The sequence below is a fragment of the Equus quagga genome, chromosome 16 (assembly GCF_021613505.1).
Source record: "Equus quagga isolate Etosha38 chromosome 16, UCLA_HA_Equagga_1.0, whole genome shotgun sequence".
NCBI lineage: Eukaryota > Metazoa > Chordata > Mammalia > Perissodactyla > Equidae > Equus > Equus quagga.
The window spans coordinates 15,730,199-15,755,494 of record NC_060282.1 but is presented as its reverse complement, the minus strand read 5'-3'; the positions used below and the strand labels follow the sequence as shown (position 1 = coordinate 15,755,494).

Genomic DNA, 25,296 nt, shown 5'->3' with positions numbered 1-25,296 from the left:
CTTCCTCTGTCCAGTCAAAGGACTCTTCAGATGCTGTCTTCACGCTAATATCTTTTTTAAATGATCTCCTACTTTCGCTGAATTTCTGATCTCTAAAATTGTTCTCGATGTCTATTACCTTGAAGAGGCAGCTGAAAATATTTAGTTCCGTCAGCAGATCTGCTTGTCATAAGCTTCTGTCAATCACAGCAAGGTTTAATTAGGGGACTGAAAATTAGTCCAACTCCATGTAAAGAAGAAGCCAGACAAGTCTCATTTTCAGAGATCTCCATTCTGTCAGCTAATAAAGTGTTAAGCCAAATGCCATCTGGATTGAGACTGGCACTTACGAAAGTTGATGATGGGCATGTTTTCGGAATTAACCTTATGGCTTATTTGGAGAGCTGACTCTTAAGGGAGTGGGGTGTGGGTGAATATCCTCATTGTCTGCAGAATCAAAATGATATTAGCATCCATCAGGTCAGTAAATACAGGTAGAATTTTCTGAGTTGCTGTCCAATAATAACAGAGAATCCGCTAAGTAATTGATTCCCAGAGGACACATGGCCTTTCCACTGCACAGAAGACTTGGCTGCTAAAAATCCCACTGTGGGGCTGTGGAATTGTCTGCCCCTTTCTTAAAGACTTGGCAACCCTAAATGGTTAGAGTTGTCCAGATTTAGTTGCCATAGCCTGAGAGAAACAGTAAAAAATTGGAATACTCTAGGAAAAGACATTCATATGATGAGGAATCTGAACTTCATTTTAAAGAGGAAGAGTGAAGCTTTAGGCTGAAGAAACAAAGGCCCAGAAATAAGAATGGAAGCAGGAGAAGTCTCCAAGTGTGCAAATATCTATTTGTGGAAGTGGCGTTGTATCCGTTCTATCTTGTTCCAGAGAGAAGGACAAGGACCAGAGGTGGAAGTGACAAGGGGGCAAATTTGAATTTACCCTGATATGGAAAAACAGTATAATTACTGTGCACTGGAAGCACTTGCTTTAAAACCCCTTTTTTCAGAGATGTTCAATAATACTATGTTAGGAACGTGGAAACAGAGTTTCCTCAATTGGATGAGAAGTTGGTTTAAACGAACTTTACTAGGAGTATTCAACAGTTCTGGATACGCAGCTAAAGAAGTCTTAATTCTCACTATGCTTATCATATTGTCTATGTCATTGAACTTCGCTCTCTCAGGTCTGGTAAAAAAACTTGATTGATGTTAAAAATCAGCTGTGAATGTGCAGTGGCTGTGAAATCCATTACCCACGCTTTTAGGTACAGAGGACACTCATCTAGTCCCTGTTAAATGAGCATATGTATAACTTTTTATTTTTCTAAGGTCAAATCAGCTGTGTACCAGAGCGGTCTTAGGGTCTCACACAATTTGATTCCAGTCTACCCATCAACATCATGTTGACCTGGCCTCTCACACTTTACCCTTGAGTCATACTCAACCACTGAGAATTTTCTGGACATTCTTCCTTATCATACCCTCATGCCTCTGCTTAGGCTGTTCCCGTGTCAGAGAACTACTTCCTTCTGTTCCTTCTCTGGCACCTCTACCCACCTCACCTGCCTGTTTTCTGCTCTTCCTTGAGAGTCATCTCAGGTGTCATCTCCCATAGGAAGTCATCCTTGCCCCCCAAGGCTGTGTTCACTATCACTCCTCTGCTCCCACAGTACCTCCTACACCACTCTCCTCGCCTGTGCACTCCTGGCACTCATTCCTAGTCAATAATGACACACTTTCTTGGCTGAGCCTGGATTCAACTTTAGAATCCTTTTCAAGTCATTCCGGGCAGCCACTCCTAATGAACCGGTCCCAAACTGTGGCATGCTTCACTCATGACACTTTCTATATTGTACTGAAATAGTTTGTGAACTGGCTTTTTGCACAAGACTGCAGTCACCATTAGGGAAATTACTGTCATTAAAGGTTTTCTTTTTTTATTCTCAGTACTGTGCACAGTGCTTGACATTGGTCTTCGCATAAGAGCTCGTTGTTATATAGGTAAACTGAGGAACTTGGTTGGGAGAAGGTTGGAAGGGAAGGGGGAACTCGGGTTCCTTCACAACCCAGTCTCAGTGTACCTGCCTGACGATGACCTGGGCTGGGTTATCTTTGGATGGGGAATGGTGTAAGGCACCACAACCTCTGCCTTCCTGGGGGATGGGCTGGACATACTCCACTCAGTGCTCCTGTAGGTACCTCTAAAACCCTTTCCTTCAAGGTCTGAGGGATGCCCTGGCAGGAAAGGCATTGCTTGCCTTTGAAGTCCTTCTTCCCTTTTAAAGAGCCCTTCAATAGTCAGGCCTTTGCGTGTCAGCTTTTCCTGCCTGCCTCTTCTCTGAGCCTCACACAGAGCCCTCACCTTTCCATTTCAAAGCCACGATTACTCATGAGAGCTCTTCATAACAAGCTTCACTTCAACCGTCTCTCCCTTATTTGCCAGCAGGGGGGCCTCAGTTCAGCTCTGGTCGGTCCACCTCGTTTCTCTTAGCTATAGCCTCCTGTCCTCTCTCCCTCACCTCCTTACAGGTCACACTTCATTCCTTCTACTCCATGCAAGGAGCTTGCCTTCCAGGAACTGGTCCTCAGTACCTTTTGCCTCTGAGCATCCAGCACTTCAGGAACCTCAGTAAACAGCAGAGGCGGGGCTGATTACAGAGGCTTCGGAGGCAGACACAAATGTTTCCACCATTTACAACCCCTGTGATCTTGGTGTGTTGCTGTATGGCTGAGCTTTAGCTTCCTCATCTTTGAAACAAGATTTTAAGTGATTGTAGCTGCCTCAGATGATTTAGGGGAAGATTAAATGAGATAATACCTGCTGTACTCTTAGCAGAACCTGCTCTACAAGAAGAGTTTACAAAAAATTTTTGAGTGAATAATTGGATGCCATAAGAGATCCAAAAACTATTCTGAACATAAAGATGAGAGTGGATTAATTCGTTTTAAGGAGAGGAAATGTTGGTAAGCTTCAAAGGGGGAGATAGGTTTTGAGCAGGCCTTTGTGGCAGAAGTGGCCTGGAAGAGCATTGCAAGGAAAAGAAGTGACATTCCCAAATGTCACAAGTGGAGAGCCAGGACAAGGTTGCAGATCCCCCGGGGCTTGGGGTACAGGGAGGGAGGGTGTATTGGGAAATAAGATGGGGAGATAAGTAGGGACTAAGCTCAGGGGGGCTTTGAGCGGTAAGCTGAGGGCTCTGCACCTTGTACTTTTGCTGTCTGGGCAGGAGGGAAAGGACACAAGGAGAGCCATTGGCCAAGTCCAGCAGGCAAACCCCATGTGCAGCAGGGGTCAGCAGTCCCAGGAATTTGCAGGTGAACTGAGTAGTTCTCATTTGGAAGAAGACCCATGATTTAGACCACACTAGCTTTGGCCTTATGCTGATAGGGAATGCCTTGAGGAGCCCCAGTGGGCCCTGTTTTGGGCCCTGAAATCCCTGCCTTAGTCACTTTTTTGGTTAGTAAATCTTTGAAGGCCCAAAAGACAGATCAGATAGCAGCTTCTCTATGCAAATGCTGAGACTTGAGCACTAGTAAGGGCTAAGGAGAGGGGACTCTGGCAGAGTTGCCCAAATTGACAAGTATGGGTAGTGTTGACACGGACCCCGAGGAGAGGAGATGCTGAGATGGAGAGCTTTGGGGCGCCAAGCACCAGGGCACAGGCCTGGTTGTGGTTTACACTATCTGGAGGCTCACCACTGAAAAAAGATGCTCATATCTGTCGAATTTTCATCACAGTCCATCTGCAAGTTTAACTTAAAGAAACAAAGACTCGGAAGTGGGAGTGGACGTGTAGGAAAGGCCAAGTGAGTGGAAAAGGGGTTACACTTGCTCTGCCCAGCTCCAGAGACAGGACAGTGACCAAAGGTGGACATTTCCAGGGGGCCAGGTTTCACTATAATCACCAGGTGAAAGAACTTTAGAGCCACTGAACGGCGCAGATGGCTCTTCTGTTTGACATCTTGACAAACAAGGCTTCCTGTTTGTCAAGATATTTAAAGACAGGCTGTCAATTTGTGGGAGAGAGTTCATCGTTTGTTCATTACTGAAATAAGAACTTAGACAAAATGAACTCTTACATTGAGTACGAAGTTAGATAAAATGTATTTTCCTGAGACTTTCTGATCTGCAACATACTTTGTTCATTCATTCAACACTCCTGAAAAAAGAGTCTCCCAGGCCCCTTGTATCTAAGGATCCTCATTCCACTGTCTATACCAGAAGATACTATTATCATTATCATTATCATTAATAGGGCAGGATATGATTAAAACATAGCTGACAATTATTGAGAGCTTGTGACATGCCAGGCCCTAGGCATTTGCTCACTTAATCCTCATAGCAACCTCACAACACAGGGACAATTGTTGTGCCTATTTTACAGATAAGGAACAGGAGCCAGGATTTTTGGATCTGGGTTAATCCAATCTAAAGCTTATCCTTCCAAAGTTATGTGATCTTCTTCTCTCCTTTGTGATGCTGAAGAGACAGATAATGAATCCTCTTCCATGAAGGGTGTGTGTTGCTTTAAGAAAAGTGTATTTAGGTTTGACCTGGGACTGGATCTCAACCCATCGAATACTTTGCTAGGAGAGTCACATTCCCAAATGTCCTTTATGCTCGCCCACTAGCTATTGCTTAGCTAAGGGTTTAGAGGCAGGTTAGAAAGTGGCATAGAAAGTCATCCTAAAGGCAATGTTGTGGAAACAACTAAGAGCTTAGGATCAAAAAGAGAGATGGGTTCAGGGCCTGGTTCACTGTATTACTAGCTCTGGGACTGTGGAGGCTGCTGAACATCTCCATCCCTTAGTTTCATCACCTGTAAAAGGCGGATGGTAATTACACCCACTTCAGAGTGTGGCTATAAAGACGAAAGGCTAATATACATAAAGCACTGAATTTCGAGTCTGGCACATGCTGCTGCTTCTCCTTTCTCTTCTTTCCGCTCCTCTTCATTCTTCCCTTTCTTCTCCCTTTTCCTATGGTTATTTGTAAATTTTTAACCCGAGTTAAATTAGTGCACACAAGATGTCATTGACTCCCTCTTTATATTTTCTCCTAATTCAAAGCAATCATACTCCAGAAATCATTCTAGACCTGATAGCAGGGCTGAAACCAAAGTTATGAATCATGTTTTAATACAATCGGCATGGCTTCATGCAAGGTGGCAGAGCTCTCCTTCCCCCTCTTTGGTTTGGTATGTTTGAGATAAAAAACCTTCTTGCTGAGAAAAAGGGAACAGGTGGACAAATGCAAGAGTGCCTGTGTCCCGTGACAGTAGTTCGGTACGGAGCCTTCTCAGGGACAGCCAGGAGGGGAGACAGGGCAAGAGATCAGGAAGAAGCCAAGAATTCACCACACTAACCTTACGCATCATCTGGGCAAGGCACTCATTGAGAAAAAAAATCCCTCTCCCCTTGCCTGGGGATCCTTCTTGGGTGCTTTTAGGTTGCCGTCATCAAACTCTACTGTAGAGATGCCAAGCAAGAAGAGGATTTTCCATTTCAACCCTTGGCCTCTGTTTCTCCCTCTCCGGATGAGGACCTATGCTGCCTCCTCCTGGAGTGTTGTGGGGAAGATTAATTAGCTAATATTGGTAAGGGGCCTTTGATGATGACTGCTAAGTGTTTGCACTGTGTCGTTGCCATTTTTTCCAAGAAGATGTCCATAGGGTTACTAATTAGGCATTGTTGAAGCACCTCATGCCCCATTATTTTACAGCTGTCTTGCAATTAACGGGCATCAGGACCATTTCAAATGACATCTATTGCCCATTTCCCTGGTTTAATTTTTGGAAATTTTATGGGAAGCCTGGGCATTGTTTCTTATTCACTGTAACTTGAATAATTAACAACGTAAATATGGCTTTGGGTGGTGATATTGTCAACAACGAGAGTTCTCTAGAGATTTTAATTACGAACACTTTAGCACTGCACTTCATGTGAGAGTTTATGATGGTGCCCAAGCACTTGAAGCGTTTTTTTCCTGTGGTCTGTGGTTCATGCCTGAGCGTTTGTGTATACACGTATAGGGATGGGTGTGCACGCGAGTGTGTGCTCATATGTGTGCACGTGTGAGTGTATGGTTTTCATGACCAATTAGTGTAATATGAGATGTGAGCACAAGAGTCAAGTCTGCTTTTGGCTTAACCTTCTCTAAGGCACAAGCTAGAGAAGCTGATTAGTAAACTTTTCTCCATTTTCTTGCTCTAACCTAGAGATCTGCGTTGGCTCAAATCCAGCATCATTTGACACGTCTACTATATTATCAGATATCGGAGTAGACATGTTTCATACTTTCGCTTTTACAACAAGTTAACGAGGTCTCTCACAATGACAAAATGAAGGCCCAGAGAGGGTAAGTGAGGTGTTCAGGGTCACCTAGCTAGTAATAGATGAAGACAGGATTCAAACTCAAATCTGCCAGACTCTGAAGCCTGGGGCCCTTCCATTCTCTCTCTCTAACAAAATTGCTGAGCTTTCTTTCTAGAAGTGAGGCTTGGTAGCTCAAAAGGCCAACTCGTGCCCTTTCCAGGAAGCCTTGCAGGCTCACCCATCTAAACGCATCTTCTCTCCTGCATCTGATATTGCTTTCTATCACTTCTCAGAGTCTGACTTTTATTTTAGCTGTGTACCGGTGGGGAGGACAATGTCATAAGATTGTTATGACAGCACGGGCTTTAGGGTTACCTGGATTATGTTTCTTACTCTGCCTCTCCCGCTCTGGGTCATCTTGGACAATTTCCAGCACCTCCTGAACTTTATATCGTTGATGTGAAGATGAAAGGAGAGCATGTATGGAAAGTGCTTAGAAGGTTTCGTGGCACAAAGAAAGCACACAATACATAGTGGTTGGATGGATGGATTTTTAAAAAAGTATGAATAAATGAATGAATGGCAAAGAACTTTGCTTATTTGTATAATTACCTACCCCCAAATTCAGATCACTCCAGCTTATATTTAGTATCAGTTCCATAAGAAATTAAAAAAAAAAAATGAATCTCAAGAATATTTGAGAAAGCCTAGTATATTGACTGTGGCCCATGCTTTCTGTCCCTCTGTGGTGGGAAAACTGGCCCAGAGCACACTGATAATGATGGAGTATCCAACTTCTTGACAATTACCACTAAGACCAAAATATGGTGATTATTGATGATCTGAAATATATGGGTCTGCTGTGTTGTGATTTCTTCCACCCCATTTTGTGTGTAGGGACAGAATGACAGATGCCAAGAGGAGGCCTGAACTTGAAATTTCAGGATTCTTACCAGAATTCCAACTCCTCCATGTGTAAATTATCTACGTGACACGTAGACCTCTGAAGAACTGCCCTCTATGAGCAGTATATTTCACAGAAGCTATCAAGACTCAGGGAAACAGACTCTGAAATGGAGATTTTCCTTGTAGAAACTTTATAGGGAAGTGTTCTCTGTAAAACCATCCGTCAGGGAGGAAGAGAAGCAGGCTTGGTTAAAGGTGGCTGCAGCAAAGTGAGAGCTGATCCTCTAGGCATTTCTGGAGTTGGGATGGCCCTTCAGAGCTGTCCTGAATTGAGAAAGAGGGCCAAGCCTTTGAACCCTTGCAGATTGTCCCTGGGAGAGGGCGATAACTTTGGGCAAGGCCAGTGGAGGGCAGTTCCTGGGGAGGAACTCAGCCATGAGCTGTCAGCACCCTGCTCACCCAGCAGCTGTAGGAATGAGTTTTTCAGTCCTGGGAAGGAATGTGGTTGGAGCACCAAAGCATCCACCACAGTGGTGCAAAGTGGATTTGAACTCAGGAAGTCCGACCCCTTATGACAGCATCATGATTTTTTCTCCTGCCATTCAATGCCTATTATCATTTCCATTTTAATGCTGAAGATATAGAGTCTCAGAATTAAGTAACCGCCCAAAGGATGTGCCAAGAGATTGTAGGGCCCATAATACACCACCAAAACTCATGCACATTCCCTAGGACTGTGTGTCTGCCTACTTGATAGTAAATGAGAAGTCACTTAATAGCTTGCTAAACTATTCAACACTCAGTAGCTTGCTAAAACTCATAAGAAGAAGATTGAAGAGGACCGTGTGTGTGTGTGTGTGTTTGTGTGTGGGTGTGTGATGTTTCAGGACAAGCAGATATTAGCTGTTCCCTCAGCATAGTTGGTGTCACTCAACACTTTAGAGGAGTAGCAAAAGGCAGTTGTAGCATACTTTATATCAAGAGGATTCTTCAAGTCTGATTGTTATAAATATAACCCCATGCAATCAAACCAAATATACACTTTTTGAGCTTCACTCAATAATTCCATACTATTTCAGCAATTATTTACTGCCCATCTGTGATGTGGTCACCAGGGATATGGAGACAAATGGAGCTTATAGATTGGTGACAGGGTTGTGCTGGATCTGGACTCCACGATTATAGGAGAATTCTGCAGACAAGGTGGCCCAGGAAGTAAAAACAGAGAAGAGTTTCTAAAACCTCAGCCTATTCCGCCATCCCCAAACTGAGGTGTGTGCTGCAAAAGGAAGAGAAAGAGGGAGAGGCTTTAGGAAAAGCAATGATGTCTATGCTCCAGCCTCTGAAATGTCCTACAGAGAAGCTGTACTAATATGTACAAGTAGTCATTTCTGCCAGAGTAAGCCCCCAAAGGGCTAATTGGCATAATTATCAGCCTATGCACTTATATAATGCCAGCTTCAGGGCCACATGAGCTCACGGGGGCACAGTAGCCATCACGAAGCTTGTCTCGGTAGCAGGACTGGACCAGGCATCCATCCTTTCCCCCTCCCTGATCCTACCTGCTGGAAAAGGCAGGCCTTCCCTCTAGCCATCTGCTTTTTCTGAAGCTTTGTTCTGACCTGCCGAGGGCTCCTCAGGAGCTGTGTCTCCAACAGGTGCAAACAATTCTTGGGGCCCCTACCAACTAAATGTGAGAGCAGACTCTGGTGGGTCAATTGGTTTGCAGACAGAATGAAGTGGGCTTGAGCCATGGTTCCATCACTGGCAACTGGCAGGCTCCTTAACTAGCCAGCGCTTTGGTTGTTTCATCACCTGCAAAATGGGGTGGGAGGATAAGAACCATCCCACATTGTGGGGATCAAATGGGAGACAGATATAGCTCAAAATAAATTGCTGAACTCAAATTAAATTGTCATTTACTGGGCCTATATCAAAGGCTGGGTGCTGGAAACGTTACCTACATTATCTTAATAATCAATTGACACTATATTTCCCTTTTGTGCATTTGAAGAAACGGAGGCTCATAGAGATGATTTAACTTGCTGGAGATTACCCAGGTACTAAGCCTATGCTGAGTCCAGATATCTAGTTTCACACAGATTAGAGACTACCTGGGGTTCCGAGAGGGCAGGACAGTGTATACTTAGTAGATGGTGTGACTACATGACGTCTAAGTCCCTGCCAACAGTGGGGCTCTGTGATCTGGGTGCCTGGAGGAAGACCTCTCCTGGGGGAATTTTGTGTGCTGGTATGAATGCAGTGAGGTTGGAGTTGGGGAGAAGGATGAAGGATCTCAATCTCCCTTGTTTGGTCACTCATTGGGTGCATGGATCTTCCTTGTTTCATGCAACTGCTCTGCTAGTGTCCTTCGGTGGCTTCCCAGGGACCTTTGCACAAAGATCATGACACTATCAGTTGCTGCATGGCCTGCCTCTGCCTCCTTCTCCAGCCTCAACTCACCCCTCACCCGGACTCTGCTTTCTGCCTTGGGGGCCAGGCAGACAAGATGGTCTCAGTGTCTCCTCCCTCTTGCCTTTGCAAGTTCTGTCTAGAACTATCTTCCCACCTTTCTTGTGTTACCTAACTAAAGCCTTTTCCTCCTTCGGCTCTCAGCCAGCCTCTCTTTCTCAAGGCAGCCTACTCTGCTGCCCCGGGGCCGGCTCAGCTTCCTGTGTGAATCCCTAACACAGACTTGTCTTCCTTTCTTTCAGAGCCCTCTCTGCAGCTATACATTCTCTAATGGATCAGTTGATTAATATTTGTCTTTCCTTTATGATGTCAGCTCCATAAGAGCAGGGACAGAACAGCGTGGCTGACACAGACCTCAGGTGTCTTCTAGTCCCAGTCACCTGCTATGTAAATATTCTCTAAATCCCTCACTAAGTCCCAGTCACTCTCCTATCTGTGTGAAACTGGTATATGGTAGGTGTTAAAGAAATATTTGTGATGCTGCAAAAACCTGCAATTCTTCCGGTTTTCACTTGCAAAAAACTGTTTTCCATTCCTTCAGAGCATTAACTCAGTTAGCATCTATACATTCCTTATTGGGTCAAACGACTGATAACAAACGGAGGAAGGAAGGAATGGATGTAACTGGTGCTTAGCATACATTTCACTGTTTGCTGCAACAAGGGCTTGTCATTATTATTTTGCAGGGTTTCAACCTCTGGAGGAGAATTCGAGGGCTGGTCTGCCTATCTAGTCAGGAGCTCGTGTCCATAGCAAAAGCAATCCTTGGTATAGTATGGGGGGGCAAAATCACGGACTGTGGATCCTGACTGCCTGACTCCACCACTTACTAGCTCTGTGAATATGAGTTACTTAACCTGTCTTTGACTCAGTTTTGCTATCTGTAAAGTGGGGGTAATAAAGTGCTTATGTTGTAGAATTGTTGTGAGGACTAAATCATTTAGTGTTTATTTTATAAAGTGTTTAGAACAGTTCCTGACATATTATACGTGCTATATAAGTACTTGCTATTATTTTATTTGTTTAGGAGATAGATCATGGTATGCCGTTTCAGGGGCCAGCTCCTATAAACACTTCTTTCCTACGTCCCCTTCCATTCTTCTGGTAGTTCGAACCTCCTCTGCCTCCCTTCTGACCTGAGTTGCTAACAGCTGACCATTTCCTGAGCTGACTTGGATTATGACAGTATTGTTTTTTTCTCCCTGGGATTTCAGTAGAAAAGGAATTTTCCTTTCAATTTTGATTTCAATTTCAAAATTCAAATTTCAATTTCAATTTCAAATTCAATTTCAATTTCAGTGTGATTCCCCTTGAAATTTCTCCAGTGGTAGAAAATAGTCCTATAGTCTCAATTATACCTGAGCTCTGCCCCAAGAAAATTTGGTTCGACGGTTTCGATGAGCCCAAAGGAACAGTGGAGGTGAGCGAGCTTAAGAGAGGTGGCCTTTGCCAGCAGCCCCACTGTGTGAAGTGGAGCTGCAAGTTTCCATTTTAATTTTTGTGTCTGTTAACTCTCTCCATTCTGATCGCCTGATGGACCCTTTGGCTAGCAACCAGACATTAAAATAAAAGGAATGTTAATGAAATGCCTTTGTAAGGCAGGCTGCCAGGGCAATTTTAAAAAAGAACTGGTTATTAAGCTTCACTCAAGGCATAAAAGGTTGAAGGTTTAAAGCCTAACCTGGCTAGGGCAGAGAATAACTCCTGGTGTCGGGGACAAAACCCAGAGTCCAGAGGTATGATTTGAACCCAGGCTCCACCACTTCAGACTTTGGCGACCTTGGGGAAGTCCCTTGCTCTCTCTGGGCTTCCTGGTCTGTTAAAGGAAACAGTTCAATAATTTATTCAACAAATGTTTATTGAGCTCCTACTTTGTTCTCAGCACTGTTGGGCTGGGTGAACTTTCGGATGTTTTATAGCTGAACCATTTTGTGAAGCACATCTGTGACACCTCAACTATGGTGAACTTGGGGACAGGGGCCCAATGCACTGTGCTATTCGAATCTGTGTAATAACACATAGCATCAGGTGTGGCATAGTATGCACTCTGGGAATTATTGGTACTCTTTTTAAAGATCCAACTTTTCCCCTTCTTCCTTTCTATGTTTGTGTACTATTTTATCGATTTAGGTTTTCATATTTCCTAGTTCCTTCCATTTACTTTGGGTTTATTTTGCTCTTCTTTTTCTAACCTTTGGGGTAGAAACACAAATCACTGATTCTTAGCTCTTTTTTTTTTGTTTTTGATCTACATATAAGTATTTAAAGTTGTAAACTTTCCTCTAGCACTGCCTTAGCTGATTCCTCAAATTTCTGACACATTGCCTTTTCATTATGATTGTTTGAAACATTTCAGTGTCTTTGGGATTTCTTTTTTGACCCATGCAGTATTAGAAGTGTACTGTTTTTCAAAATATTTGCATATTTTTGAGTAATTGAATTCTAATGTATTTCCTTTGTACTCAGAAACAGAGTCTGTAAGCAGTCTGTGATATTTCCTTTCAGCTCTGGAAGAGACTCCCTTACATGTGTACAATCCAGCCCTGGGCAAAGGATCCGTGGAGATTTCCCCAGGAAGCATTCTGGGGACTCCTCTCTGCACAGTGCACTGCCCTGCAAATCCCAGTGGCTTTATCAGCTCTCAGCCCTAATCGCTGCCTCCTCAGCTCAGCAAGGCTGCTCTTCTCTCCTTTGGGCTCTGTCACCTTGTGACATGCACACCGAACCTAAAGTGAGTTCGCTCACCCATTGCTCAGCAAGCCAATCTCCAACACTAGGTGTAGTGGAAGAAAGGACGAATTTTATTATTGCACAGTGCTGAACAAGGAGACAGGGCAGCTAATGCTGAAATCCCCAAATCCCCGAAAATCTAAAAGGAAGGGTTTTATTTGGGGTTTTAGGTAGGGGCAGGGGAGCATATGGCCTTGATGGTTGGAGCTTTCTCACAAGCCTGTCTTTGGCCTTGAGACTACTTGCAGAGAGGAGGGAGCCCTTGACTTTTCTGGTCAGCAGCTCTCCCACCAGCCTGTATCTCCTTGGCAGGGAGGAGATTATGAATCCAGATGCTTGTCCTTGGCGCTGTCTGTCTCCATGGAGGATAGTGGATTCTGGAGCCAGAAAGCCAGGGAGTAAGCAGGGAATGAGTGCTTTGGTTTTAACCCCATATATGCTGGGTTTAATGTAGGAAAACTGATATCAGGGTCGGTATCAATGTGGCAACCTTGAAGTTCCCCAAGGCAGGAAGTTGAGAGAACATCAAGCTTACTGCCTGTGTTTGCTTTTTTGCTGGCATTACAATTCTACACCAGCACCACCTCCCCCTCCCCAATTCTCCTCCAGAAAATCCGTCATATATTTTGTCCAGTTTTATGGTTGTTTACAGTAGGGAATATGGGGAGAAATCTAGAACCCAGACTCTGTCATGGCTAAACCTAAAGTATTACTTTTTAACTTAATCCTATTTGAGTTATTAATATTAAACAGAAGAAAGCAGTTTTGGAAATTTAGGTTTTAAAATTTGTGTTTTAGGGGCAGGCTCCGTGGCCGAGTGGTTAAATTCATGTGCTCTGCTTTGGCGGCCGAGGGTTTCACTGGTTTGGCTCCTGGATGGGGACATGGCACTGCTCATCAAGCTGTGCTGAGGCGGCATCCCACATAACACAACCAGAGGCACTCACAACTAGAATATACAACGATGTAGTGGGGGGCTTTGGGGATAAGAAGAAGAACAAGGAGGAGGAGAAAAGAACATGGGCAACAGATGTTAGCTCAGGTGCCAATCTAAAAAAAAAATAAATAAAATGCATGCTTTAGAAATTTAACAAAATATGCTTATTTTATTCTTATCAGGGTTTTAACTTAATTTTTCTTTGCGTTTCTAATAGCCATTTCCTTCTGTTGATGAACTTCAGAGGGAAAAAGTTATTGAGCCATTTTTTTCTCAATTTGTGAGCTTCCGTCACTCTGAGCAACTAAACTGAACCTGCAATCACTATGTAAAATCTCTTTCTAATAATCCCTGATCAGTACTTTTTACTTGCTGCTTTTAAAAGATAACACAAAGAACTAGTTAAGAATGACTAATTTGATACACAAGATCAACTATGCATGGCTGCTAATTGGTTGACCTAAGCACCGTGATATCATCTCCCAATACAAATGCTATTCTGATGTAGCTATAGCAGAACGGGTTGATACCTCCGATTGCGCCTCACCCAGGTAACGGTGAGCTCTTCAGGAATATGTAAAGGGCAATACTGCTCTCCTGCTCCTGCGTGGATGTTCCTACTGATTCATGTCTGTTTCTGCTTGTTTTGCTGAATCTCTTCTGTATTTCACACTAGCCTATGCCAGATTTGCCGGATGATTCTATTTCATAAAAGTTGTCATTTTATATCTGTGTTGAAAGTCTAACTCCAGAGAATTTTCAGACTCTTGGTCTACCATTACCTGTAGTATATTCATGATGAACAGTGTCTTCATTTATGGCATTTCTTTTAGCCATTCTTGTTCCTACTCCCTCCTACACCTATCCATGAAAATGCTGGAGAATGAGGGATTTTTTTTCCTCTTCCAGAGTACATTCTGCAAAATTACACTGCTAAAGCTCCTTGTTATCTGGGAATAGCATCTCCTCTCTGTAGCAAGGAGAGAGGTTTAGGTTGCTTGGCTTTTGATGAAAAGAAAAAAATAATTCAAGTTTTATGCTATCTAAAAAAACAATGTTTCACTGGGTCAAAGGTTGTTTACTCTGTTCTAATTCCTGTGTCACGTTGTTAAAATAATTCCCAGCTGTAACTGTCTCATGTTTTTCCCTTTAGTTATTTCGTGCTCATTTAAGATGGTACAAATGAATGAATAACATCCGTTTTGGGTTTTTGAAAGCTTTTTTTTTCTTCCGTTCTTTCACAGGTTTCAAAAAGATAAGACTCTTGCAGCAGTGGATTCTGGGTAGATGAGATATTATTCTATCTTCCACTCATTTCCATGGATTCATTAACCAGCTATAATTTAAAATCACAAACGCTGTTATTTTGGGGGCAAGAATTATGCTTTATACTCTGGAGGATACAAAATAAGCAAAATTCCTGCCCTCAAGCTGCTCAAAGCATCTGTGGAAAGCTCATGCACAGTTATACGCAAAATCAAATGAAAATTCAAAATCTTTTAAAAAGGCAAAAAATAAAGGAAATTTCATGAAAAATTAATGATTGGGCAGGTAATATAAACAATTGAGGGAAGAAACAGGATTGAAGTGGGCTGAGAAATCTTTTTTACAGAAAGACTGTGTTGTCAAGGAAAGTTTGTCCAACTTCTGTGTACTGACTGTAGCCTAAAAAAACTTGATGCTTAAACCTCATGATTATGTTTATATGCAAAAGTTTAGAAGTCTTTTGAAATACAATAGGTTGTGCTGTCTCATTTAATACTCTATCTCCTTCTTATTTAACATATAACCCACCATCACTGTGCTCTGCTCTCTTTTCCTCAGCAGAGAACCTCGGGCTTTCTAGAGCCCCAATCCTCCACTTCCTCACTTGAGACGCAACCACTTATGGGACTGGCTCCATGTTCTGATTGCAAACGATGTTATAGGCCACTATGGACTTCTATGTCCAGGTCATAAGTGAATGAGGAGCAATGGACCAGAAAGAGCATCTCTAAATGTACTTAAAACTGCGATTGGGTTGTACACGGCCCCTTGAAAGTAAATAGTTGCCCATATAGTTCTGCATGTTATTGCTTTGAGGCCAGACCTGAGCATCTTTCCTCCAGCCATGCCCCCAGGGACAGATATTTGGGGAATTTAAAGAGGAAACATTAAACAAAAAGGAAGACTTGCAGCCATACTAAAGAAAAGCTCCCGTTGTCTTTAGCTGTAAGGATCACATTCTAATCGTATCCTTTCATTCTCTTATATATGATATATACCCCATTCTCTTGGAAAATGACACTGGAGCTGTTGATTTTGTTTTCATCAATCAAGATGTGCCAACCCATATGGTTTTCAAGGGGGTAAGTAAACCAGGCACAAAGACTAAACTGTAGCTCCACAATTACGAGCAGGGGAAGAAGCGTGTGCACTGCTGGATGCTTGTGTTCTCTAGACAGAAGCTGAACACTGCAGCTAGGTCTTGATACTTCAGCATCCAGATCTCTTTGAGAACACTCTTTCTCCTCATTTGAAAGCAAATACTGAGAAGTGAAACTTAAGCTCCTTTTACAAAATCCTGTTTAATCGGATCTCTTGCTTATCTGCAGTCGTAAACCAGCCTCCCCAGAGCTGAAACTTACTTTGCTTGTTGGGCAATAGAAATTTATCCCCTTCCAGTTCCCACTTCACAGGGGCATGGCCAGGAGCTCAAACTTGAACTGGATCTTAAATGATGGATAGAAAAAAATGTCACTTTCAGAAATACCTTCTCCATCCCAAAGTTAAATAACTATTTACTTAATTTTTCATTTCTTCTACTAAAAAAATTTGAATCTTATTTTTTATAAAATAAGGTTGTCATGCTATTCCTTGCAATGCATTAGTCAGTTGCTCTACTCACATTTGTTGAATACTTTACCAAACTGGTAGGACATTTTAATTTTATGTAACACTTTTATGAATAGTTGAGACTGTACTTGGACTTTCCGGTTTGCTCCATTATTTGTTTATTAGTCCCACACCTGCACTATAGTTTTGATACTTTAAGCTCAGTTTCTTAACCTCAGCACTGTTGGCACGTTGGGCTGGATAACTCTTGGCTGTGGAGAGAAGTCTTGTGCATTGTAGGATGTTTAGCAGCATCTTAGGATTCTATGTACTCAATGCCAGTAACACATCCCCCACTCTCACCAAACTCAGTTGTAACAAGCAAAAATGTCTCAAAGATGTTATCAAATATCCTCTGTGGGACAAAATTGCCCACAATTAAAAACTACTGTTTTAGCTTACTAATACATTTTATACATTAGATAAGACAAACCAACTCTCATTCTTTCGTTTTTTTCCCCTCAAACATATCTCAATTATTCTTGTACACTTATTATTCTAGTTAAATTTTAGATTCACTTTGAAAAGATATTTTACAAATATATTTAATTTACATATTAATGGGAAATTGCACTTAAAATATTAATTATCCAATACAGATGTATTTTCATTTATACCAGTTTTTTTTTTTTTACAATCTGAATCAACGTATAGTCTTGCAATTGGCTATAAGCTTATTATTAAAAATATTTTCAGTTTGTCCTTTTGTTTAATATGCATTATTATCCATGGGGCAGGTATATAATTTATCATTTACATTTCGTAGATGAGACTTAGAAGTTGACCAAAGGAAGGTAGACCCCAAGCCTGTTGACTTGGATTCTAGAGCCTTTTTTTCATCCCCTGCCTCATTTGAAGGTCTAAAATTGGAACACAAGACAAAGAAAATGTCAGAGACAGTGTGAGACATTTCCTACATTTGAAAGAAGGTGATACCTGCTCTGATATCAGTTTCCCCACATTAAACCCAGCATATATGAAGTTAAAACCAAAATACTCTTTCCCTGCTTACTCTCTGGCTTCCCAGCTCCGGAATCCACTATCCTCCATGGAGACAGACAGCACCAAGGACAAGCACCTGGATTCATTATCTCCTCCCTGCCAAAGAGATACAGGCTGGTGGAAAGCTGATGACCAGCAAGGTCAAGGTCTCCCTCCTCTCTGCAAGCAGTGTCAAGGCCAAAGACAGGCTGGTGGGAAAGCTCCAACCATCAAGGCCATATGCTCCCCCCTTCCCTACCTAAAACCCCAAATAAAAACCCTTCCTTTAGCTTTTTGGGGAGTTTGGGGTTTCAGCGATAGCTGCCCTCTCTCCTCACTCAGCACTGTGCAATAATAAAATTCCTCCTTTCTTCCACTGCACCCAGTGTCAGAGATTGGCTTGCTGAGCAACGGGTGAGCGAACTCACTTCAGGTTCGATACCAAAGGGATGAAAATAAAACTTTCATTTTTCAATGAGAGGGAAGTTTTTTCCTGTTGTTTGGACTGTCCAAACTCTTGTGCTTTCTCTCCAGGGCCAGAAATCTCCTAAATTTTCTTCAACTGATTTCCAGCTCAATTTTGCAAACTCAAGAGATTTGTGAGTTTGAATAAATTTGAAGACTGCCCCTCTTTAGTGATGTTTGGGTGAAATTCTGAGGCAATGGTATCCCATTCATTTTAGTAGGGCTCTGGGACTTTATTTAAAGGAGCAGCAGTGTGTCATAACAAGGTGGATTATGTGGTCATGAACTGAAACTCATGACGAACCTAAGACTTTTAACTTTCCTCCTCCTCTTCCTCTCTCTTCCTAGATCCTAGGAATGGAGGAATAACTTGGAACATAAGATCACTGTGCCCTCAGATCTTTTTCGACAAAAATTCACTCCATAAATATTACCTATGTGTGATGATGAAAAAGAAGTTTCTTTTTCTTCTACCTCAGGATGTGTTTATGAGGGACTCAGTTCGCTCAAGTAGGATGTGGAAGTCTAGGAGGTGTCAGCAATAGCAATGTTTCCTTGACCAGTGAGGCACGGCAAGCTTGGGTAGACAGATCAGCCCAGAAAGAAGGAAAGATAGTCCAGACCAGATGACAATCTAGTATCTGAGAACATGCACCAGACTACGGGGAAGGTCTAGACCCCTGGCTGGAATTGCATTGCACATGAATTCAACACGAGTTAACAGGGGCATGCTGAGACAAAAGGATTAAAAATCCAGAGGGCTAGCCGCATCAGAGAAAACTGTCCACAAATAAGCAGGCTCCAGTTTCTGAGCTAAGTCAAGAGTAGAGAGGGAATGGAGTTAGGGAGGACTAAGGAAAACATGACAGAGCACTAATAATAGTTTTACAGGAACCACATCATTGAAATGAGGAGCAGCTCAAGGAACATGTAGAAACTCAATTATCTGGGATGGAGAATGAAATTCCAGCAGATCAGCAGGAAATATTTCTTTATTCTTTATCTTACTACGTTAGAGGGACCTGCTTTCACCACACCACAAATGAGAGTTTATCCACCAAATTGGCAAATGCTTTTTGAACACCTACAATGTTTGTACTGGGTGATGGGAATTTAGTAGACAAAATAGAAAAACACCCAATTTATATTCTAATGGAGAGAGACAATAAACATAATAAATAGATAAAATATACAGTATTTTAGAAAGTAATAGGCAATATGAAAAAATCATGTAGGGTAAAAAGGGTTGCTAAGTGTCAAAACAAAATAAATATGAACTTAGATAAAGAGAGACTATTTTAAATGACTATTGTAATAGTACAATGCTGTGATCCCAGAAATCTGCAAGTATCTCAAAATTAAACAGAAAAAAAGGCTTTTCTTTTTAGGGAGGGGTGTGCAGAACAGGCAGGAAGTTTGGGGAAAGCAGGGCACGTGGGTGGGGTGAACAGGTGGCATTGTTGGGGCTTTTTCACAGCAGAATGTTTTTCTCTGTGGTTAGCAGATTCTCAGAATGAGCTGTTATGAGAGGATGTCCGCACCTTAGTGGTTTAGTGCTTGGTAAACTTGGAGATAAGCCAAATTTGGGGGGCCTGTGAGGAGGAGGAGGAGAGCCTGTCTAAAGTTTGGTCAAGTTCAGTGGGTGTGTCATGGGCAGTTATGAGCACTTGGTCACAGGGAGAGTGTTGATGTATAATGTTAAATAGGTCGGTTAAAGATGGGCTCATTGAGAAGCTGACAAACTAGCAGAGTTGAAGTAAGTGAGAAAGCAAAGACTTGGAGCTATGAGGGAGCAAAACATGCTGATATTGAGAGAAAACCGTTCCTGGCCAAGGGAAAGGCTAGCGTAAGGCATTGAGGTGAGCATATAGCTGTTGTGTTCAAAAAGTAGCAGGATAGGTTATATTTTCTAAAGATTGCCCCAACCGTATCTCCCATCCCACATTCTCCTTTGCAATGCCACCTTGCCACATTCCCATGAACAGGTGGAATTTATTTCTCCATGTCCTTCAATTCTGTCTGGCTCTATGAGTGCTCAAACCAATTGAATATGGCTAAAGTGTCACTGTGCTAGTCCCACGTGTGGCCCTTAACTGGCTGGAAACTTCTGTCTCCTGCCTCCTGTAACACCTGCTCTTGTGATGGTGACTCACAGAACGCTGACTCCCCTAGCTGTTGGGCTGTGAGAAGTTCAAGACACATGGAGAGGCCATAAGGGGGCGCTCTGGTCCACTGCCTCAGCATCAGTTGCCATTCATGGGAGTGAGCCATCCTGGATGCCCAGCCCACTGAGCCTACAGATGACTTCAGACCCAGCTGATACTGGACTGCAACCATACAAGACACTGTAAGCAAGAGTACCCAGCTGAAATCAATCAACCTCCAGAGCCACAGAGAGAGAACAACAAATTGTTATTTTAAGCCAATTAATTTTGGGGTAGTTTGTTATGGAGCAATAGACCACTGAAATAAATAGCAAGGAGAGCATTGTAACTGGAGGGGAGTGAGCCAAAGGGAAATTAGTAGGAGACGAAGTCAGAAATGAAAATGAGAAGTCCAATTGGATATTTCCTCATAAAGGCTTTGAGTTTTGCTGTGAGTGAAATGGAGGGCCTTTGCAGGGTAGTGAAAGAGAAGTGACATGATCTGACTTACATTCTTAGAGGATCTCTCTGGCTGCTGTGTAGGGAATCAATTGCAGATTCTGTCGTAACTATCTAGGGGAGCAAGGATGATGGCTCAGATCAGGTTGGTAGAGTGGTGGGAGGTGAGAAGTTGTTAGCATCTGTACATGTTTTGGAGCTAGAGCACAAAAGTGTTTGCTGATGGATTGAGATGTGAGAGAATGAAATGGTTAAGAATGCCTGAGATACTGGAAGAATGTTTCCATTCTTAACTGAGATGAGGGATATTGCTGGAGGAGCAGGCTCAAGGAGGAAGCTTGAGAGTTCACCCTGGGATATTTTAAATTTGAAACATTTACTGGACATCCCAGTGGAAATATCAAGTAGTTTTGAGTTAGTGAAGGTATCAGGGGTGGAGATATGCATATATGTATGTATATATATATAGGAGTTATCATCACATGGATTTTTTAAAACCACAAACTAATGAGATCATCTATGGAGTGAGTGTTAGAGAAGAGAACAGAAGAGAGGTGGACCAGAGACTGACCCCTGAGGCATTCCACGGTGAAAAGGCTGGGGGAAGACAAAGAGACAGCAGCATAGACTGAGAAGGAATAGTCAGTGACATAGGAGGAAAACCGAGACGGGGAGTATCCTAGAAGTCCAGGGAAGGAAGTGGGTCCAGGAGGAAGGAGTCGCCAGCTGGGTCAAATGCTGCTGAGAGGTCAAGAAGAGAACTGAGGACTGATTTCTGTTTTCAGCAAAGGGTCTCAGCCAGGTCATTGCAGACTCTCTTTCTCTCTATTTCTCCCCATATACAACACAATATTTATTGAGCATTTTCTATATGGCAGATACTTCCTAGGACTTAGGGTTCTAGGTTAAATGAAATGTTCTCTTAAAGACTTTACAACCATCCGACTGATTAAATATTTACTGCATAATTACTGTGTGTAAGACACTCTGCTAAATACTCTGAGAGTTATAAATGTTGTATAGGACACACGTTTAACCTAATTGGAAACATTAGACAAAAACACACAGACTGTAAAATTGGAGTACAAGTGAGGTGTATAAGAAATGTCACAATGAAGTGTAAAGTTGCAGTAAATGGCAGCATAGAAGAAAAAATGCTATATGATGAAGAAATTGGGTGCCTAAGTTGGAAAAATCTGGAAAAACTTCATGAAAGGCACACAAATGGAAAAATGCAGGGGTGGAGAGCGTGTGGCACAGGCATTGGAGGTCAATAAGTAAGCAACTTTGGAGAAATCAGAAAATGAATATAAAAAGTAAGTGCAGCAACATGGATGAACAGGGATGACATTATTTTAAGAGAAATAAGCTAGTCACAGAAGGCAAATATTATATGATTCCACCTGGAAGCTAAAATAGTTAAGCTCATAGAAGCGGAGAGTGGAATGACAGTTGGCACAGGCTGGGGGAGGAGGATATGGGCAGTTGCTATTCAAAGGGCATAAAGTTTCATTTATGCAAGATGAAAAAGTTCTAGAGATCTGCTGTATGACAACGTGCCTACAGTTAACAAGGCCGTACTGTACACTTAAAATTTTTGTAAAAAGGTAGATCTTATATTAAATGTTCTTACTATAATAAAAATCCAATAATTATGAATTTTATAAGTGGAGATACATCAAGAATGCATGGGCTCTTGTGCAAGACTTTGTATTTCCATGTTTTTCTGTGCTATAGCAGGGATGGGATCTGCTGGATGAGGAAGTTTTGGACCATGGCATGCATCATAAATTTCTTTTTTAGGGTAATCAACCTGGTAGTAGGAGTTAGGATGGAGTGTGGTTGGCGGATGATAGGACTCAGAAATAAAATCGCTGAAATGGATTCCTGCTTTGAATAATACAGGTATTTAAAAAACTTCTCAATCTTGTGGACTTTCCCTCTTCATTGATGTGTGTGTTCTTCTACATGTCGAGTGGGGTGTGTTTGTGCGTGTGTGTTGGATGAACATCTATTTCTTAATGCATTAATTCCTAAGTACTCAGGATTTTCTGCCAGGAATAGAATCCATTCATTTCACATTCTAGCTATCATTAGTACTCAAGAATTTAATTGCAATGCTTGGGATTTTATTGTATCCTACAACAAAAAGAGCTTAATTTGTTTTAGAATTCATTTTTCTCTTATTTGTTTTCTAGTTGTACAATCATATCATCCACAAACATCGATATTTCAGTGTCTTCCATTCTGATTCTTACGTCTCCTTTTTTAAAATGTAAAGTCTGAGCATGGTGCCTGGCACACATTCCCTCTCAAAAAATAAGTTCATTCTTATCTTCCTTTTCCCTCTTTGTACATGTCTGGAAAAATTGTCCAGTAAATATGTCAGATTTAGGAGCTTTTATTTTTAAGTCACTATTAACCTTTTACATTGTTTTAGATCTCTTTTTTTAAATTTTTTTTGGAGGAAGATTAGCCCTGAGCCAACATCTGTGTCCATTCTCCTCTACTTTATATGTGGGACGCCAGCCACAGCATGGCCCACCGACTGGTGCCACTTCCGCACCCGGGATCTGAACCAGTGAACCCCGGGCTACCGAAGTGGAAGGTGCGAACTTAACCACTGCACCACCAGGCTGGCCCCTTAAATCTCTTCATCTTATCCTGTAACTTAAAAATCTCTTTTTCTTTGAGTTCTCATTCATTTAAAAACATTTGTTGTTGTTAGTGCTGTTGAGGGGATTCCGACTGCTAGTCGACGCCGTGAACGGCAGAGCAGAACCCCGCTCTGTCCTTTTGCCCCATCCTCTCACCTTCTGGCACTGTATCAGACAATGCTCTGATGCTATTCATACGGTTTTTGTGGCCAATTTTTTCAGAAGTGGGTGACCAGTTTCTTCTTCCTAGTCTGTCTAGTCTGGAAGCTCTGCTGAAACCTGTCCACCATGGGTGACCCTGCTGGTATTTGAAATCCCAGAAGCATAGCTTTCAGCAACACAGAACACCACAGTATGACAACTGACAGATGGGTGTTGTGGCTCCCTGACAGGGAAACAGACCCGGGCCCCGGCGGTGAGAGCACTGAATCTTAACCACTGACCAATATGGCTGGCTTTAAAAACGTTTCCTAAGCACTTCTGATGTGGGTAACCAAAACCTGAACATAACCCACGCAGCCCCTCCAGGAAGATCTCCATCCACTAGGGGAATCAGACACTGCTTTAAATCATTGTCGACACAATAAAATATGGATATCATACAGGTACAAGTCACTTGCTAAATTTCTCATTTCTTATTCCAAGTTTTATTAATTGTTATATTTTTCAGTTTTTGGTTAATTGGTTAAATTCAAATACATACATTTTATGAATTTTTCCCAAAGCACTATTAATATTGCTATATTATCATATACATTTTATCTTTCTGTTGTTTTATTGTTTTATTTATTTTATTATTTATGATTTTACGTTATCTTCCTTCTCCCTTTCGATGGCTTTTATTTATTTATTTAATACATACTTGAGGCCACGTTTTTGTGTCAGTATTCCCTTAATAATCATAATAGCATGAATTACAACATTTTTGCTGATTAATCACTCTTTTGACACTATTGCCTATATGTACTTTGAATGCATGTTTTTATTTTGTTACATTAAACATATTTTTGCAGGCTACAATTTGGCATATTTTATTTTGCAATTTAGAAGAGATTCTTTTAAACAGAAGCCACCAGGATGTTCACAGTAAGTGGGCTCTCAGATGCATTTTGGATTTCCTCTTTTATCCTACAAGCTTACCGTTGCTATTTCCAGAGTTCACTTTTCATGTCTTTATTATGTGTAATAGATGCTTTTAAACTCTTTCTTCCCCTTTTAAACTCACTTGAAAGATAACTATAGCTCATCAAATTTTTCTTATATTTTAAAATATTAACATGGGTCTTTAGAACTATATTTTCCCTCCTATTTTTTTTTTTTTTTTTTGTATTTTTAAATTAGCAGACTGCTTCGACTCTCTGAGAACCAGGAATCTAGGCAGCCTTCTGGCCTAAACCTCTGTTAGTAGATGATGGCAATTTTAACAAAACTGGCTACGAGTGTCTTTAGGGCTTTCTAGTTGTCCTGATGGGGACATGTAGGCTACAGAACAATGGAAAGTGGGGCTGGGTCAATGATATTTAAACTCTCTTGCAGCTGTTCTATCTAGCATCTTGAGGGCATATTAGTATCATTTGTATTCTGAGATCCTTTCGACATCAGTGTAACCCGCAGCATTGAACTCAACATTGGCACATACATTCCAGCTCAGGACAGGGTGTGCATAAAGGAATTCTGGAGCAAGAACTGTCTAGCTGCAAGATGAACTGCCTTCTGACAAAAATCTCTTGTTGAAGGATATAGAGGTGAGGGAAAAAATAGGCTTTATTTGCTATTAGTGGAAGGGTCAGTCTAAAAGTGACATGGCTCTGACATCTGGCAATTAGCAGAGATTGTACATTTTATAGGTCCTATGGGTACCAGGGCTGGTCCTGAGACAAGTGAACCAGGAAATAGGAATGCGGTATTGGGTCAGGGGGGAGCAGGCAGATGACCTCTAAGGTCAGTTAACTCTTTTCAATTTCTGAGAAGTGAGTTTGAAAGTGAAATCTGTCTCTTCTCAGAAAACGTGACTTAGAAGCAAACATGTGTAAGAAAGTACCTTTTGCACTTTTTGTGGTTTGAGCTAGGCAAGGTAAACTGCTGGTGTAAGCTTGAAACTTGCAGCTCTGTTTTTGCAGAAAAATTTGAGCCCTTTATACCCTGAATGCCTCTAGTGTACACACATCCCTTTGGAAGTCCACTCTGCCCTACCTGGATAACAAATCACATCCAGAGAAGTGCCACCAAAACAAGGGGTAGCTGATGCAAATCATAGATACCACTTTAACTGCCCAAAGCCGAAAAGGGTCCCACATTTTCACTGCCCTTTAGCCAGCTCTGTGCATCCATATCCCAACCTCTTCATGTTTGCTGTAGAGGGTTGTG

At 42.0% G+C, this 25,296-nt stretch overlaps 1 long non-coding RNA gene across 1 annotated transcript; it reads left to right on the top strand.

Moving 5' to 3' along the window:
- Positions 1-19,630: 19,630 nt before the first annotated feature.
- On the top strand, positions 19,631-23,524 carry LOC124228077 (uncharacterized). The gene is made up of 3 exons (XR_006885631.1): positions 19,631-20,016; positions 22,076-22,177; positions 23,322-23,524. It is a non-coding gene; the product is annotated as an uncharacterized LOC124228077 (long non-coding RNA).
- Positions 23,525-25,296: the final 1,772 nt, after the last annotated feature.